Source organism: Oncorhynchus nerka, unplaced genomic scaffold, assembly GCF_034236695.1.
Source record: "Oncorhynchus nerka isolate Pitt River unplaced genomic scaffold, Oner_Uvic_2.0 unplaced_scaffold_1304, whole genome shotgun sequence".
NCBI lineage: Eukaryota > Metazoa > Chordata > Actinopteri > Salmoniformes > Salmonidae > Oncorhynchus > Oncorhynchus nerka.
The window spans coordinates 105,873-115,562 of record NW_027040042.1 but is presented as its reverse complement, the minus strand read 5'-3'; positions in this window follow the sequence as shown (position 1 = coordinate 115,562).

The window sequence follows — 9,690 nt, the reverse complement described above, 5'->3', positions numbered from 1 at the left end:
TAGACGTCCAACAAGCTGTTAACGCCACGTATGGTGATTGTAGAGCTTGTGCTTTGTACTCGCAGAGCAGAGTCGTTGTATAATTTCTCCATCGGGACCGTCACGGTTTTTCTACATGGCATCTTGTAGTCTGGTTCTAGATATGCCATTAGGGTATTGAAGCAGAGGGCTGCAGATGAAGAAACCGGAGGTGTGGACTCTGTAGGGTTTGGCTTGGAGTCTCAGGTAGACTTCACCGTCAGACTGTGGTAGTCCAGCCGCTGTGATGATGGCAATAAACCCCAGAAGACCGTTGACGAAACCTAAGTAAAAATGAGAAAGAAGGTGGAGGAGGGATGCGACACAAAATGAGGAGGAATGACTGTTTTGGTCAGGTTTAAAGTAGGGTGGTAGTGGTGATTAAGGAGAGTGAGGACAGGTGTGGAGGCTGATTAGCAGTTGGTAGCAGCTGGAGCTTGTTGAGCTTGCTAGGGAGCTGTGTTCAAGGCAACTAGTTAAGTGTTACATTCAAGTCGGGTCCTTTCAAATGAATGTGTGTGCATACATTTTGTATTAAAACAAATAAAATTATAATAATTCTAAATGTTGAAGTTCCCAAATTGGTTTAAAAGTTTAAATGTCACACCACTATTACAAAGGCATAAGTCTCATATGTGCATCAGTAACTTTTTCACACATCATTCTCAGTTACCTTAGTAGAGGAATAACCATCATGATGTCATCACAACTGTCATTGTCAGTCTAATGAGTTACAGACAGGAAGTCCCACCCACCCTCTAGGAGAGAAAGAACATTTAGAGCTTTCTCAGATTCACAACATCTTGTTTAGAGCTTCATTCATTCTTTAAAATGAAAATTCATCTTTCATTCATATAAGTAGCTTGAGACATTCTGAGAGGAGACAATGTTGAACAGGGGTCCTGCAGGCCTGTAACAACGGGTAAATGTAAAGACACTGGTAAATGTAATAACTTTTCTATATTTAATGTAATAACACCGGTAAATGTAATAACACCAGTAAATGTAATACCACTGGTAAATGTAATAACTTTTCTATTTGTAATGTAATAACACCGGTAAATGAATTAACACTGGTAAATGTGATAACACTGGTAAATGAAATAACACTGGTAAATGTAATAACACTGGTAAATGTAATAACACTGGTAAATGTGATAACACTGGTAAATGTAATAACACTGGCAAATGTAATAACACTGCTAAATGTAATGACTTTTCTATTTGTAATGTAATAACACTGGTAAATGTAATGACTTTTCTATTTGTAATGTAATAACACTGGTAAATGTGATAACAACGGGTAAATGTAATAACAACGGGTAAATGTAATAACACCGGTAAATGAAATAACACTGGTAAATGAAATAACACTGCTAAATGTAATAACACTGGTAAATGTAATAACACTGGTAAATGTAATAACACTGGTAAATGTAATAACACTGAAATAACACTGGTAAATGAAATAACACTGGTAAATGTAATAACACTGGTAAATGTAATAACACCGGTAAATGTAATAACACCGGTAAATGTAATAACACTGGTAAATGTAATAACACTGGTAAATGAAATAACACTGGTAAATGAAATAACACTGGTAAATGTAATAACACTGGTAAATGTAATAACACTGGTAAATGTGATAACACTGGTAAATGTAATAACACTGGTAAATGTAATAACTTTTCTATTTGTAATGTAATAACACTGGTAAATGTAATAACTTTTCTATTTGTAATGTAACAAAAATAGGTAAATATAAATAACTTGCCGGTAAACGTAATGACTTTTTCTGCTAATAACTGGTGGTTATTACATTAACTGGCGTTTACATTTTTCATGAATAATGTCATAAGTTCAGCCAATGAGTTTAGCTCAATTTGGTACACATACCACCACCTACTATTACAACACAAACAGGCTCATGCACATCATACAGGAATACTCATACATAATACATAGAGACACTCACAAGCATGCACTGAAATGCACACACACACACACACACACACACACACACACACACACACACACACACACACACACACACACACACACACACACACACACACACACACACACACACACACACACACAGAGAGTAGCATGACTGAGACCAGACTCCTCTGCAGCTCCAGGACTGAGACCAGACTCCTCTGCAGCTCCAGGACTGAGACCAGACTCCTCTGCAGCTCCAGTACTGAGACCAGACTCTGCAGCTCCAGGACTGAGACCAGATTCCTCTGCAGCTCCAGGACTGAGACCAGACTCCTCTGCAGCTCCAGGACTGAGACCAGACTCCTCTGCAGCTCCAGGACTGAGACCAGACTCCTCTGCAGCTCCAGGACTGAGACCAGACTCCTCTGCAGCTCCAGGACTGAGACCAGACTCCTCTGCAGCTCCAGGACTGAGACCAGACTCCTCTACAGCTCCAGAACTGAGACCATACTCCTCTGCAGCTCCAGGACTGAGACCAGACTCCTCTGCAGCTCCAGTACTGAGACCAGACTCTGCAGCTCCAGGACTGAGACCAGATTCCTCTACAGCTCCAGGACTGAGACCAGACTCCTCTACAGCTCCAGGACTGAGACCAGATTCCTCTACAGCTCCAGGACTGAGACCAGACTCCTCTACAGCTCCAGGACTGAGACCAGATTCCTCTACAGCTCCAGGACTGAGACCAGACTCCTCTGCAGCTCCAGGACTGAGACCAGACTCCTCTACAGCTCCAGGACTGAGACCAGATTCCTCTACAGCTCCAGGACTGAGACCAGACTCCTCTGCAGCTCCAGGACTGAGACCAGATTCCTCTACAGCTCCAGGACTGAGACCAGACTCCTCTGCAGCTCCAGGACTGAGACCAGACTCCTCTGCAGCTCCAGGACTGAGACCAGACTCCTCTACAGCTCCAGGACTGAGACCAGACTCCTCTACAGCTCCAGGACTGAGACCAGATTCCTCTACAGCTCCAGGACTGAGACCAGACTCCTCTGCAGCTCCAGGACTGAGACCAGACTCCTCTGCAGCTCCAGGACTGAGACCAGACTCCTCTGCAGCTCCAGGACTGAGACCAGACTCCTCTGCAGCTCCAGGACTGAGACCAGACTCCTCTACAGCTCCAGTACTGAGACCAGACTCCTCTGCAGCTCCAGGACTGAGACCAGACTCCTCTGCAGCTCCAGTACTGAGACCAGACTCCTCTACAGCTCCAGGACTGAGACCAGACTCCTCTGCAGCTCCAGGACTGAGACCAGACTCCTCTGCAGCTCCAGTACTGAGACCAGACTCCTCTACAGCTCCAGTACTGAGACCAGACTCCTCTACAGCTCCAGTACTGAGACCAGACTCCTCTGCAGCTCCAGGACTGAGACCAGACTCCTCTACAGCTCCAGTACTGAGACCAGACTCCTCTGCAGCTCCAGGACTGAGACCAGACTCCTCTGCAGCTCCAGTACTGAGACCAGACTCCTCTACAGCTCCAGGACTGAGACCAGACTCCTCTGCAGCTCCAGGACTGAGACCAGACTCCTCTACAGCTCCAGGACTGAGACCAGACTCCTCTACAGCTCCAGTACTGAGACCAGACTCCTCTACAGCTCCAGTACTGAGACCAGACTCCTCTACAGCTCCAGTACTGAGACCAGACTCCTCTACAGCTCCAGGACTGAGACCAGACTCCTCTGCAGCTCCAGGACTGAGACCAGACTCCTCTACAGCTCCAGTACTGAGACCAGACTCCTCTGCAGCTCCAGGACTGAGACCAGACTCCTCTACAGCTCCAGTAGTCATCTTGATTTATATCTGAAGCATCATTTTATCCTTTGCTTGTTTGTAGAGAGAAAAAGAGCGAGAGACACATTGTCACTGACTGAATAATACCCCAGTTGGCAACATCTGGCTTAGTGAAGCCTGTTTCTAGTTGTTAACTAGTTTTCTAGTTGTTTATATTTCAACAAACCAGATTACAACCAGGTAAAGGTGATAAAACAAGGAGCAGTATACAATGTCCAAGACGTGTTCTGGTAAACAATCAGAAACATTGTGGAGACGGGATAAAGTCAGCAGGATGAGGATTCATTAGCAGATCTCTGGTCATAAAAGGTACATAGGGATTATTTTCTGTCCAGAAAGCCCAAGGGCTGATATGAAAACCACACAACAACAAAAACAATATACAATATATAAGTACAAACAAAAAAAAGTTTGTTAAAACATAATAAAAACGACTAACTATAATGTTCCAATTATCGAACACTGCGGCACGCCACAGGATAACTTGGCCCTGGTAGACGCACTGTCACGACTCCCGCCGGAGTCGGTCCCTCACCTTGTTCGGGCGGCGTTCGGTGGTCGATGTCACCGGTCTTCTAGCCAACACCCCCCATGTCTGTGTGTGGTATTGTTCGTTCGTTACGTGTGTGACGCTTCAGGCTGGTTTTGGGTGGTTTTGTTATTTGTACCTGTTTGTGTAGCTTGTGCGCATTCGCTTTTTCCCCTTGGGCCGGAGTGTTGTGACGCAGTTGTGTGCTTTTTCCCCTTGGGCCGGAGTGTTGTGATGCAGTTGCGTGCTTTTTCCCCTTGGGCCGGAGTGTTCTGACGCAGTTGCGTGCTTTTTCCCCTTGGGCCGGAGTGTTCTGACGCAGTTGCATGCTTTTTCCCTTGGGCCGGAGTGTTCTGACGCAGTTGCATGCTTTTTCCCTTGGGCCGGAGTGTTCTGACGCAGTTGCATGCTTTTTCCCTTGGGCCGGAGTGTTGTGACGCAGTTGCGTGCTTTTCCCCTTGGGCCGGAGTGTTGTGATGCAGTTGCGTGCTTTTCCCCTTGGGCCGGAGTGTTGTGATGCAGTTGCGTGCTTTTCCCCTTGGGCCGGAGTGTTGTGATGCAGTTGCGTGCTTTTCCCCTTGGGCCGGAGTGTTGTGATGCAGTTGCGTGCTTTTTCCCTTGGGCCGGAGTGTTGTGATGCAGTTGCGTGCTTTTTCCCTTGGGCCGAGGGGTGTGACGCAGTTGCGTCTGGCTGTTTTCCTCTGCCTGAATAAAGCATCTCCGCTCTCCTGCACCTGACTTCTTTCGACCCGTTGCGCCCACTCTGACATGCACAGTCATTTGCATAAACAAATTGTTCTCTGTCATAAACATAACTACATAGCCAATGATATGTATAATTATGAAAACCGTAATAATGCAATTTAGAAAAGTAATATTTCATGATATCGGCGGATGCGTTAGATTGAGACATGCAGCCCATGCAAAAACAAAAAAAAAGTATCTCTAGTTTAAATGGATGGATTTTGATGTATATTTGTTTTATGTTAGATTTCCGCAGACATTGTAGGCGAAGGGTTAATGTTTTGTTTTCCAGTGCTAAATGTTTTGAATATGTTTTTGTTGCATGCCTTAATGAACATGAGCTGCCTCATGGGCCTTGCTAATTTTTGCAAATCTCCTAACAACATTTAGTATAACTCTTCTCCAATAGAGGGCGCTAAACGCCCAGACTAGAAAACGCTGCACAAGGGGCCTTTCTTTTGCCTGCCACTGCAAAGGTTAGTGGAGGTGCCTGAAAGAGATCCTGGCGGGGAATCAGAGGAGCCTAAAGCATTGGGGAATCAGAGGAGCATAGGGCATTGAGGAATCAGAGGATCCTAAAGCATTGGGGAATCGGAGGAGCCTAAAGCATGGAGGAATCAGAGGAGCATAGGGCATTGAGGAATCAGAGGAGTCTAAAGCATTGAGGAATCGGAGGAGCCTAAAGCATTGAGGAATCAGAGGAGCATAGGGCATTGAGGAATCAGAGGAGTCTAAAGCATTGAGGAATCGGAGGAGCCTAAAGCATTGAGGAATCAGAGGAGCGTAAAGCATTTGGGAATCAGAGGAGTCTAAAGCATTGAGGAATTGGAGGAGCCTAAAGCATTGAGGAATTGGAGGAGCCTAAAGCATTGGGGAATTGGAGGAGCCCAAAGCATTTGGGAATCAGAGGAGTCTAAATCATTTTCAAAACAAACAGTTAATAATACCACAGTTAACCTCTCCACCCTGAATGTCTGTGAGTCAGCATGTAGAGAGTGTTTTCCCTGACAGTTGGTTGGCTAGCATATTTATAGACAACATGCGTGAGTGTTTTAGGAAACTGGGGATCAACGGCTCTACTCAACAAGGGCTTTCCCTGGGCTGTCTGGCAGGAAGTATTTATGGATTACTGTGGTGTGTGTGCTCTGTAGGGGGATCAAAGAGATCCACTTCAAGTGACAGCAATAATCCCTTGTTGATGTCACTTGTTAAATCCACTTCAAAACAGTGTAGATGAAGGGGAGGAGACAGGTTAAAGAAGGATTTTAAGCCTTGAGACATGGATTGTGTACGTGTGCCATTCAGAGGGTGAATGGACAAGACAAAATATTGAAGTGCCTTTCAACGGGGTATGGTAGTAGGAGCCAGGAACACCGGTTTGTGTCAAGAACGGCAACACTGCTTGGTTTTTCATGCTCAACAGTTTCCTGTGTGTATCAAGAATGGCCCACCAACCAAAGGACATCCAACCAACTTGGCACAACTGTGGGAAACATTGGAGTCAAAATGGGGCAGCATTCCATTGGGACACTTTCCCCACCTTGTAGAGTCCATGCCCTGACGAATTGAGGCTGTTCTGAGGGCAAAAGGGGGGTGCAACTCAATATTAGGAAGGTGTTCTTAATGTTTTGTACACTCAGTGTACAGTCAACTTCAAAATTATTGGCACCCTTCATGAGGATTTGTACAATAAATAATACAAATACTGAGCAATATTGTACTCTAAAAATAATGGGAACATTTGATTATTTATTGTAATTGTTAAGGAACTGTTTAGACAACCTTAATGTTTCGTTCATGTTCAGAATCAATAATAATACAGAAAACTCTAAAAGGAGATGTCAAAAGAAAGATACGAAATAAAAGCTCTGCTGGTGGGAGATGGTTCAGCTGATTAGCTCAGTAATCCCTCCCAGCTGTGCACAGACCTCTAATGCAGACCAGAGCCTCCTCCACTGGCCCCTCCTCCACTGGCCCCTAGGGATGGGATGTGTATCATAGTGTGCTGAATAACTGGCCCCTCCTCCACTGGCCCCTAGGCAAGGGATGTGCATGATAGTAGTATGTTGAATAACTGGCCCCTCCTCCACTAGGGATGGGATGTGAATCATAGTAGTGTGTTGAATAACTGGCCCCTCCTCCACTGGCCCCTAGGGATGGGATGTGTATCATAGTGTGCTGAATAACTGGCCCCTCCACTGGCCCCTAGGCAAGGGATGTGCATGATAGTAGTATGTTGAATAACTGGCCCCTCCTCCACTAGGGATGGGATGTGAATCATAGTAGTATGTTGAATAACTGGCCCCTCCTCCACTAGGGATGGGATGTGAATCATAGTAGTGTGTTGAATAACTGGCCCCTCCTCCACTAGGGATGGGATGTGAATCATAGTAGTATGTTGAATAACTGGCCCCTCCTCCACTAGGGATGGGATGTGAATCATAGTAGTATGTTGAATAACTGGCCCCTCCTCCACTAGGGTTGGGATGTGTATCATAGTAGTGTGTTGAATAACTGGCCCCTCCTCCACTAGGGATGGGATGTGAATCATAGTAGTATGTTGAATAACTGGCCCCTCCTCCACTAGGGATGGGATGTGTATCATAGTAGTGTGTTGAATAACTGGCCCCTCCTCCACTAGGGATGGGATGTGAATCATAGTAGTGTGTTGAATAACTGGCCCCTCCTCCACTAGGGATGGGATGTGTATCATAGTAGTATGTTGAATAACTGGCCCCTCCTCCACTAGGGATGGGATGTGTATCATAGTAGTATGTTGAATAACTGGCCCCTCCTCCACTAGGGATGGGATGTGTATCATAGTAGTGTGTTGAATAACTGGCCCCTCCTCCACTAGGGATGGGATGTGTATCATAGTATTGTGTTGAATAACTGGCCCCTCCTCCACTAGGGATGGGATGTGTATCATAGTAGTGTGTTGAATAACTGGCCCCTCCTCCCTAGGGATGGGATGTGTATCATAGTAGTGTGTTGAATAACTGGCCCCTCCTCCACTAGGGATGGGATGTGTATCATAGTAGTGTGTTGAATAACTGGCCCCTCCTCCACTGGCCCCTAGGCAAGGGATGTGCATGATAGTAGTGTGTTGAATAACTGGCCCCTCCTCCACTAGGGATGGGATGTGTATCATTGTAGTGTGTTGAATAACTGGCCCCTCCTCCACTAGGGATGGGATGTGAATCCTAGTAGTGTGTTGAATAACTGGCCCCTCCTCCACACATAAGTAGTGTGTTGAATAACTGGGGATGGGATGTGTATCATAGTAGTGTGTTGAATAACTGGCCCCTCCTCCACTAGGGATGGGATGTGTATCATAGTAGTGTGTTGAATAACTGGCCCCTCCTCCACTAGGGATGGGATGTGTATCATAGTAGTGTGTTGAATAACTGGCCCCTCCTCCACTAGGGATGGGATGTGAATCATAGTAGTGTGTTGAATAACTGGCCCCTCCTCCACTAGGGATGGGATGTGTATCATAGTAGTGTGTTGAATAACTGGCCCCTCCTCCACTAGGGATGGGATGTGTATCATAGTAGTGTGTTGAATAACTGGCCCCTCCTCCACTAGGGATGGGATGTGTATCATAGTAGTGTGTTGAATAACTGGCCCCTCCTCCACTAGGGATGGGATGTGTATCATAGTAGTGTGTTGAATAACTGGCCCCTCCTCCACTAGGGATGGGATGTCTATCATAGTAGTGTGTTGAATAACTGGCCCCTCCTCCACTAGGGATGGGATGTGTATCATAGTAGTGTGTTGAATAACTGGCCCCTCCTCCACTAGGGATGGGATGTGTATCATAGTAGTGTGTTGAATAACTGGCCCCTCCTCCACTAGGGATGGGATGTGTATCATAGTAGTGTGTTGAATAACTGGCCCCTCCTCCACTAGGGATGGGATGTGTATCATAGTAGTGTGTTGAATAACTGGCCCCTCCTCCACTAGGGATGGGATGTGTATCATAGTAGTGTGTTGAATAACTGGCCCCTCCTCCACTAGGGATGGGATGTGTATCATAGTAGTGTGTTGAATAACTGGCCCCTCCTCCACTAGGGATGGGATGTGTATCATAGTAGTGTGTTGAATAACTGGCCCCTCCTCCACTAGGGATGGGATGTGTATCATAGTAGTGTGTTGAATAACTGGCCCCTCCTCCACTAGGGATGGGATGTGTATCATAGTAGTGTGTTGAATAACTGGCCCCTCCTCCACTAGGGATGGGATGTGTATCATAGTAGTGTGTTGAATAACTGGCCCCTCCTCCACTAGGGATGGGATGTGTATCATAGTAGTGTGTTGAATAACTGGCCCCTCCTCCACTAGGGATGGGATGTGTATCATAGTAGTGTGTTGAATAACTGGCCCCTCCTCCACTAGGGATGGGATGTGTATCATAGTAGTGTGTTGAATAACTGGCCCCTCCTCCACTAGGGATGGGATGTGTATCATAGTAGTGTGTTGAATAACTGGCCCCTCCTCCACTAGGGATGGGATGTGTATCATAGTAGTGTGTTGAATAACTGGCCCCTCCTCCACTAGGGATGGGATGTGTATCATAGTAGTGTGTTGAATAACTGGCC